Source organism: Amblyraja radiata, chromosome 5, assembly GCF_010909765.2.
Source record: "Amblyraja radiata isolate CabotCenter1 chromosome 5, sAmbRad1.1.pri, whole genome shotgun sequence".
In the NCBI taxonomy this organism is placed as follows: Eukaryota; Metazoa; Chordata; class Chondrichthyes; order Rajiformes; family Rajidae; genus Amblyraja; species Amblyraja radiata.
In genome coordinates, this window is record NC_045960.1 from 31,335,833 (window position 1) to 31,344,401 (window position 8,569).

Genomic DNA, 8,569 nt, shown 5'->3' on the forward strand with positions numbered 1-8,569 from the left:
TGGACAACATGATCACAGCTCCAGACCAGATCTGTCGTTATCCAGCGACTGGTCAAACAGAGCAGACCAGGAACACCTAATCCAGTCGTGGCTTACCCACCAGAACCACGGTTATGTGCCATGACCTACCTACTATCCTACATAGACACAACCAGAATATTCGAGGGAGATGAAAAGCCTTGTGGGTCAGTCACAAAAACCTTATGGTGGGGTACGATCCAAACCATTGCGAGATGGCTCAAGCAGGTGCTAGAAACTGCTGGGATAAACACTAACATGTACAAATTTTATTCCACCAGGGCAGCATCCATGTCGACGGCTAAAGAATGGACATGCCTATACACCACATCCTGGCTACAGCAGGATGGTGGGAAGGGAAAAGACCGTTCAGAAATTTTATAAAAAGCCGTTGGCAAAACCTGGTTTATTTGCAGTAAAGATTTACGAACTGCAAATATTTAATTTAAGCCCAGGGGAGCAACTTAATTCTTTGTTGTTATTGTTTAAAAAAATACCATTGTGTTTTTCTACAAATAGACTCATTGGTTCATTACGATAACACTTCCTCCCTCAAGAACTTCGGCAGTGAGTGAAATGAAACTGTTACACGGTTTGAAATCACAGAGCTTTGAAATCTTCATGTAGTCACTCACGTGACTCCGAAGTAAAATAGTAAGATTAAACGAGAACTTACCAGTTTGAAGTTTGATCTGTATTTTATGAGGAGTTACGATGAGGGATTACGTGCCCTCCGCTCCCACCCTCATTATATGGATCAAACTAATAAATTGATGTCTCCTTATCTTTACTATGTTTACTTCAAAATAACTGTGTCTATCTGTGATTCCACACCGCTGCTTGGAAGTATGCCGCGCCTGCGCACTGAGCGGGTTCTTCACGTAATCCCTCATCGTAACTCCTCATAAAATACAGATCAAACTTCAAACTGGTAAGTTCTCGTTTAATCTTACTATTCTTACACCCACAGGCCCCATGTGTCCCAGCACACTTGTTATGATATGATACGATGGAACTTTATTCATCCCTGGAGGGAAATTGGTCTGCCAACAGTCATAACACGCAACAAGGTACACAAAACTTGAAATTAAAATTATATTAAAAGTGAAAAAAAAGCAAAAGGCAAGGGACTGTTGTCTGGCTGCCGTGTGCACAGCGCCTTCACCGGAACGAACGAACAAACAAACGAACACAGACAGATGATTCTAAACTAGAGTGCCCCCCCCCCCCCCCCATCCTCCACACCAGCTCCCCTTTGTTCTCCCCCATCCCGCAGGGCAGTCCCCCCATGCCAGGTCCCCCCTTGTTTTCTGCTCCGCCCTCACGCTCATTGACCGCTGATCAGGCCCCACCGCCAAGGCCTCACCGCTGCCGAGGCTCCCGTTGCCTCCGAGGCTCCCGTTGCCTCCGTTGCCTCCGAGGCTCCTGGGGTGAGGCATTGATTGCTCCTCTATCTAAATGTACACTTTTACTATCATCAGCAGCACTATATTACACACTAGTGTTCAGTTCCCAATGCAGTTTCTACAATGTTGTAGCAAAAAACAGTGCTGGAGATAAATAAATTTTGGGTCTGGACACTTCCTCAGATTGATACGAATAGTAAGGATAAAGCTGGATAAGAGAGGAGGGTGGGACAGAACCTGACAGATGATAAGTAGAAGATAGACACAAAATACTGTAGTAACTCAGCGGGTCATGTAGCTTCTCTGGAGAAAAGGAATAGGTGGCGTTCACCTATACTTGTGATGGTCACCTATTCCTTTCTTCCAGAGATGCTGGCTGAGCCGCTGAGTTACTCCAGCATTTTGCGTCCATCTTCAGTGTAAACCAGCATCTACAGTTCCTTCCTACACAGATGACGTGAGAGGGGATAATCGACAGATGGGTGATTTAAGCCCCTGTCGCACGTCGGCAAATTTTTCGGTGACCAGGCGATTATGCTGTCGCCACATGGTCTTAGGGTGACGCCTGTATGGTCATGAGTTGTCTCCTCAAGTCGCCTAAAGAGTCATAACGTTTTTCTGGTCGCCGCTGGATTTTGAAATATTCAAAACCATTTGGCGACTGTGGGCTTGATGTAGCTTGTCTTCTCCTGTAGTAGGTGCTGTCGTAGGTTGTGCCAGGATGATGCAGGTTGTTGCCAGGATGACGTAGGTTGTCGCCGGTGCTGACTTCGGTGAATTCCATTGGCGACTACCTACGTCAACCTACGTCAACCGGCGACAGGTACCGGCGACTGAATTGTCTTTAGTTGTCTTCAGTTGTCGCTGACGGGGTTGGTGCTTGTCGTAGCTTGTCGCGGGTGGACTTAGGTTGACTTTGCTTGTCGTACGTTGTCGCCTGTGTGGTCGTAGGTTGTTGTAGTTGTGGTCGTAAGTGGACGTCCTAATGGGTCGCCGGTTGTCGATAGCTTGCCGTAGCTGGACATTGACTAGGTGGTAGATTGCCGTAGACATTGTCATAGGGAGCGCGGTCCGGGCGCAGCTTTTTCGGCGACCTGCTACGACCGTGACAGTCGCCGGCAGTCACCGAAAAAAATCGCCTAAGTGGGACAGGCCCATTAAGCATCAAACACTGGAAGTGCAAAGGAGATAAAAGGTGTCAGGCAAGGAAAGAAGACGAGGAGTAAAAAGTAAAGCCGAAGGAAAGGATTTGGATGGAACAGGATATGGGGGAGGAAAATGAGGAGGGAATAAAAGAGAAATGTGGGAGTCTGAGATAGGAGACAAACACATGAAAAATGAGAAAGGAGCAGGGTAACTGGTGGGAGAAGTGTGTGCACTACAGGGTGGAGCGACAGTGGGAAAGGGGGTTGAAGGGCTTTACATGGAATTGGAAAATTCAATGTTCATGCCCATTTGGTTGTAAGCTACCCAAGCAGACTATGAGGTGCTATTCTTCCAGTTTGTGTGTGGCCTCACTCTGGCAACGGAGGAGGCCTAGGATAAACAGGTCAGTATGGGAATGGGGAGCAGAGTTAAAATGGTTAGCAAGTGGGAGATTCAGTTCACCTTGGCAGACCAAGCCCCAGTGTGTTTGGCAAATCAGACACTCAATCTACGCTTGGTCTCAACGATGTAAAGGAGGCAACATCAGGAGCACCAAATGCAGTAGATGAGGTTGGAAAAGATTCAAGCGAAGCTCTGTCTCAATCTGGAGGGGCTGCTGGGATCCTTGTATGTAATTGAAAGAGGAGGTGTAGGGACCGGTGTTATGTCTGCTGTAGTTGCGGTGGAAAGTGCCCGGGGAGGTGCCGGGTTGGGGGGAAAGGGCATTAATATCCCAGGTGACCAGTCCTGGTCACAGCATATGGTTGTAATCATTAAAAAGATGTGACGCCGCCTTAACTTTCTTGGCAATACAAAGAGATTTGGCATGTTCTCCAGAGATACCACCTGACCTGGTGAGTTACTCCAGCGTTTTGTGTCTTTCTTCGACTACCAGTGGCTACAGTTCCTTGTACCTACACTGTATAAAGTATCCTGACTGATTGCATCACGGCCTGATATGGAAAATCCCAATGCACAGGAACGCAAGAGACTGTCGAGATTGATGGACTCTGCCCAGTCCATCATGGACACTGCCCTCCCCACCATTGAAAGTGCCGACAAGGTTTTGCCATGGGAGGAGTCATCTTTCATCAAGGCTCCCCACACCACCCAGATCATGTCCTTTTCTCGCTGCTACCATTAAGCAGGAGGTTCAGAAGCCTGAAGTCCCTGACCACCAGGTTTTGGGGAACAGCTACTTTCCTATAGTCATCCATTTCTTGAACCACCCTGCACAATGTTAATCACACCTCCGCAATGGGTCACTGTGGACCCTCTTGTACAGCCATGTATGTGTGGTTTGCACTAATGTCTTGTTTTTCAGATGGTTTTCTTTTCACTGTATTTTAGAGCGGCACGGTGGTCGAGTTGCTCCTCACAGCGCCAGAGACCCGGGTTCCATCCTGACTATGGGTGCATTCTGAACAGAGTTTGCATGTTCACGTCATGACTGCCTGGCTTTGCCCCGGGTGCTCTGGTTTCCTCCCACACTCCAAAGACGTACAGGTTTTGTAAGTTGATTGACTTTGTTAAAGATTGTAAATTGTTCCTAGTGTGTAGGATAGTGTTAGTGTAAGGGGATCGCTGGTCGGCGCGGACCCGGTGGGCCAAAGGGCCTGTTTCCACACTGTATCTCTATACTAAACTGATGTATAATTTATGTATAATTGTGTAACATAGGTGGTGGGTGTCTGGGACAAGCTGCCAGAGGAGGTAGTTGAGGCTGGGACTATCCCAACGTTTAAGAAACAGGTACATGGATAGGACAGATTTGGAGGGATATGGACCAAGCGCAAGCAGGTGGGACTAGTGTAGCTGGGACATTGTTGGCCGGTGTGCGCTAGTTGGGCTGAAGGGCCTGTTTCCACGCTGCTATGAGTCTATGTTTTGTGTGTTGTGCAGGTCTATGTGCCTGTGATGCTGCTGCAAGGTTTTCCTGGTACCTGCGCCTCACCTGTGCATATGACAATAAATTTGACTTGACTTGTCTAAGGCTGCCTCAATGCACTTGAATGCATTAGCATGAAGCCCTGCTCTCAGTTACAACAGCAAGAGTTTACGTTCAGAGAGCTTCGTTGACATGGACAAGATTCTGAGGCATAGCTACAGTCACGATCCCTGGTGACCTTCCTGTTCCTTTCTCACAGTGGAGTCACGATACAGGCACGGCTATCTTTACAAAAGGGGGAAGTGCGTGGAAGTCCCTCAGGGAGATTGTTCGTGCTCCTGCTTTGCTGGATCGGGGTTTATTGAGGCAGGAGGGGCACACTGTTCATTGTGGCAGGAGACAAATTAGGATTGGAAGAGAAAAACCTGAGAAACATTTTTTAGGGCAGGTTCCTTCACCAAGGCCAGCTGTGGCAATCCAAATATGGGTATTATTTTTAAACTAACTCCATCGAGAGTTTTACAGTAAACCTAGCAAGAGATTTTTGAAAGTAATGCTTTTAACGTACAGAAAAAATGGGTGGTATTAAAATGTTTAATGAATGAAATGGAACATAGAACAGTCGACCATAGGAACAGCTCTTCGACCCACCATGTCCATGCCGAACATGATGCCAAGCCAAACTAATTTTACTTCGGAGTCACGTGAGTGACTACGTGAAGAACCCGCTCAGTGCGCAGGCGCGGCATTACGCCAGCAGTGCAACAGCGGCAGCGGGAGCTAGGCACTCCCGCAACAGAGAAACGGACCGTCAGGTAAGTATCCTGAGGTCGGGTTTCTTTTACAGGGGAGCCCCTTTTTCTGCTTGTGTTTTACAGGCAGAGAAAAAGGCTCTGGAACAAAACTGTCCCCCGTTCGAGGAGGAACGTTTCCCGTCGGGGGGAAGGGGGGCAGCAACAGGCGGTAGGAGCGACCCGGTGTTCCTCTATTCCCCGACACCGTGCCGAGCCCAGCCCGATAGCGGGCTGGATGTATAGCCACCCGAAGAGGCATCCGGCAGGTGTTCCCGATTTGGGACGGGACGTCTCTCCACCCGCACGGGGGGAGAGAGAGCCGCCTGAGCCGCTGGAGCGGCTCTCGGTGCAGGTGCCTGCGAGACGCGCTGCTTGAGGGGCGCTCTCGCTACTACAAGGCACAAAAGCTCCAGAAGAAGGCGGTAGGAACATTTAACCGGGCGTTCCGCTATCCCCACACCGCGCCGAAGCCAGTCCCGCTAGTGCCTGAGCTGCGGGCTGGATGTCTAGCCATCCGAAGAGGCATCCGGCCGGTGGCTTCCGACTTGTCGGAGGGGACGTCTCTTCACCCGCAGGGAGAGAGACAGCCGCCTGAGCCGCTGGAGTGGCTCCTGGAGCAGGAGCTCCTGCGAGACACGCTACGTGAGGGGCAGTCTCGCTGGAGGGTTCAGGCATACCCTCCACAGTGCCTAGGCACTGCCCATCGCTTCCTCCTTAGTGTGGTTAGCTTTGGGGTGACCAGTGGCTGGGCTGGTCATGAAGAGGGGTCACTGGCTGAACAATATCGGGAGTATGCTTGAGGTACAGGATCAGGAAGAGCTGCTGGGTGTGGCCGCTATGTGGCTCCACCACTAGCGAGATGGCTTTTCAGTCTCAACTGATGGCCAGCTTACTACCTGTCTTTTCCAAAATACCTCTCCAAGACAGGTAGCCATGAGGCGTTGGTTTTTATCACGCCTCCCCTAAATTGCATTTACTCAAAGTGCCCGCCATTATTGGGGGATACATTGAGCAGCGCATTTAACCTAAATATTTTAAAAATGCATTTGGTACCCTGACGTCGGCTATCATGTCCACCTGCTCATTCCAGAAGGGCAGGGTAGTATGGCAAAACACCTGACCCTACTGTTCAACGGTATACCTCATAACTTCTGAAATGAACTCACAAACCTGCCCTCAATCTATGAAATTAACAGGACTATGAGAACGCCGACCTCATAAGCACAGATCCTGCTACCTGGCACTTACCAAACCAGTCCTAAAAAACTGGACGAAGTGTTCAAACTATTCGGCACAAGAGGGCAGAGTCTGGAATGAGCACCACACTAAACCAGACAGCAGTACCTCTACGTGTCCACCAGGGGCGTCTACCTCATGGTACTGGTGAAAGCTCGGGGCCTGCATGCCAAACCTGTAGCATTTTAGGCCACGGCCCAGAGCAGGCCCCAGGGGAAAAATGTGCCACCCCCCAACAAACATCGTCCCTACAAGAACAAGGAACCAGAAACTGAAGAAAACAACAATGAAGACAGATAAGTATGGTTCCTACCATCACATAAAGGTTAAGGGTTGTACTAACAAGGGGTGGATGAATCACGCCTGGTTAGGAAGCTATCACTCTTGGTAGTTATATACCAAAAAAAAAATAAATACAAGGGGAATAGAATTAATATCTTGCCACCAATTCAGCAAGCACCCCAAGTGGTCTACCCTCCCACGATGGTGAATGTCGCACCATCGTTGATAAACCACTTGAGTATTTCACCAGGTATACCCATTCATGGGATTTGTAACTACTACCATGGATCCAAGGATACTTTATGGTAGACATCGACCTTGAAGATGCACACTATTCAGTACCTTCTCATATAAGTTTCGGATATACTGCAATTACCTGGATGGAGTAACCATGATGAGCGTTGCGGCATTTAAGTCAAAGTTATCCAGAATCAACTAGCCCTGACACTTAGAAACATTCCGTCATGGCATGTCTATATATTAACGACAAACTATCCTTGGATACAGCTTTAGCTGCATCGCTTCTCGGCCTTTTGGCTAAGATCAAGTGTAGTATCTGTTCTTATCAGTTTAATAATCTGATACGTCCCTTATCTAGGGACCATATATTAAATTGAATTTTGGAACAGGGAGATGGAATAGGGGCTTGCTCCGTCCACTCCACGCATCGACCCAGTATTGCAGTGCCTCTGGGAACGGTGCACAAAATATATATCCAGATATTTACGTTGACCATCCACAACGTTGTTATCTGGTATTCATTAAGACTATCAGTCATGGTGCATTAACCACCAATCAACTACGTGGCAAAGTAATTGGGATATAGCAGCATTACCAGCTACTGAACTTTGTACCTTTCCTATGAGCTGAGATACTAGTGTTCAAAACTATCTCCATACCTGTAATATGGGGGCAAATGGAATTTATCGGCAGGAAGGATTATGGTTGTACACTTCCACCTGTTTTGAGTAACATCTTATGTGTCCTGATGTGTTACTGAGCTTGTAATACTTAATGCCAATATGAATTGACTTAAACATGTTATATATTAACTTACTTAATTCTAGTGAAGCATTTGCTCAGTAATCCACCAAATTTGCATGTTCGTTTATAAGATAACAACATCAGTGGTGGCATATACCAAACCACTTGGGCGGAGAACATCGATATTAGGGGACAATTTATTAACAATTGGAAACCGTATGTCGTCAAACATGTTTGACCATCAGTAACTCACCTATCAGGTGAGCTAAATACTGTAAACATACATTTAAACCAAAAATATTTGCTGAAATCACTAAGCAATATGGACACCAGATATCGATTCCTTATATCCAATTAAATCACCACGTACTAACTTACGTCACATGAAACCAATCTCAAGGCAGCGGCAATGGAGACATTCCCGCGTATTGAGGGGTGGGGGGAACCTAATCTCTATGTTTTCCTTTCCTTCTACCTCTTCAATAGGTACTACGGCTTCATCAGTCGGGTACTACGCAAATTACAGTGGACCAAGTCCACAAGCATGGTTCCCAGTGATCCTCGACATGGTCATTAAAAGAATTGCAGAATTGGGAAGACCATTGCTGTGCTTGGATCAGGAGCACTATCAACCTGATGACAGCATTCCGTCGCATATCCTAGGGAACATACCTGAGGAGCATCAAGAAATGGTACACTGTTTCCAAAACAGGAATTACACATTCAACTATAACAAAAAACTGTACTGGAGCTCCTGGCAGGTCTTCACCACAATGAAGGACATGTTCTGTTAGCCTACTCAACTTGGGTACCGC

At 47.6% G+C, this 8,569-nt stretch overlaps 1 non-coding gene across 1 annotated transcript; it reads left to right on the plus strand.

The window, feature by feature from the left end:
* The first annotated feature begins 7,287 nt into the window (after positions 1 to 7,287).
* On the plus strand, positions 7,288 to 7,479 carry LOC116973835. The gene has a single exon (XR_004412143.1). It is a non-coding gene; the product is annotated as a U2 spliceosomal RNA (small nuclear RNA).
* Positions 7,480 to 8,569: the final 1,090 nt, after the last annotated feature.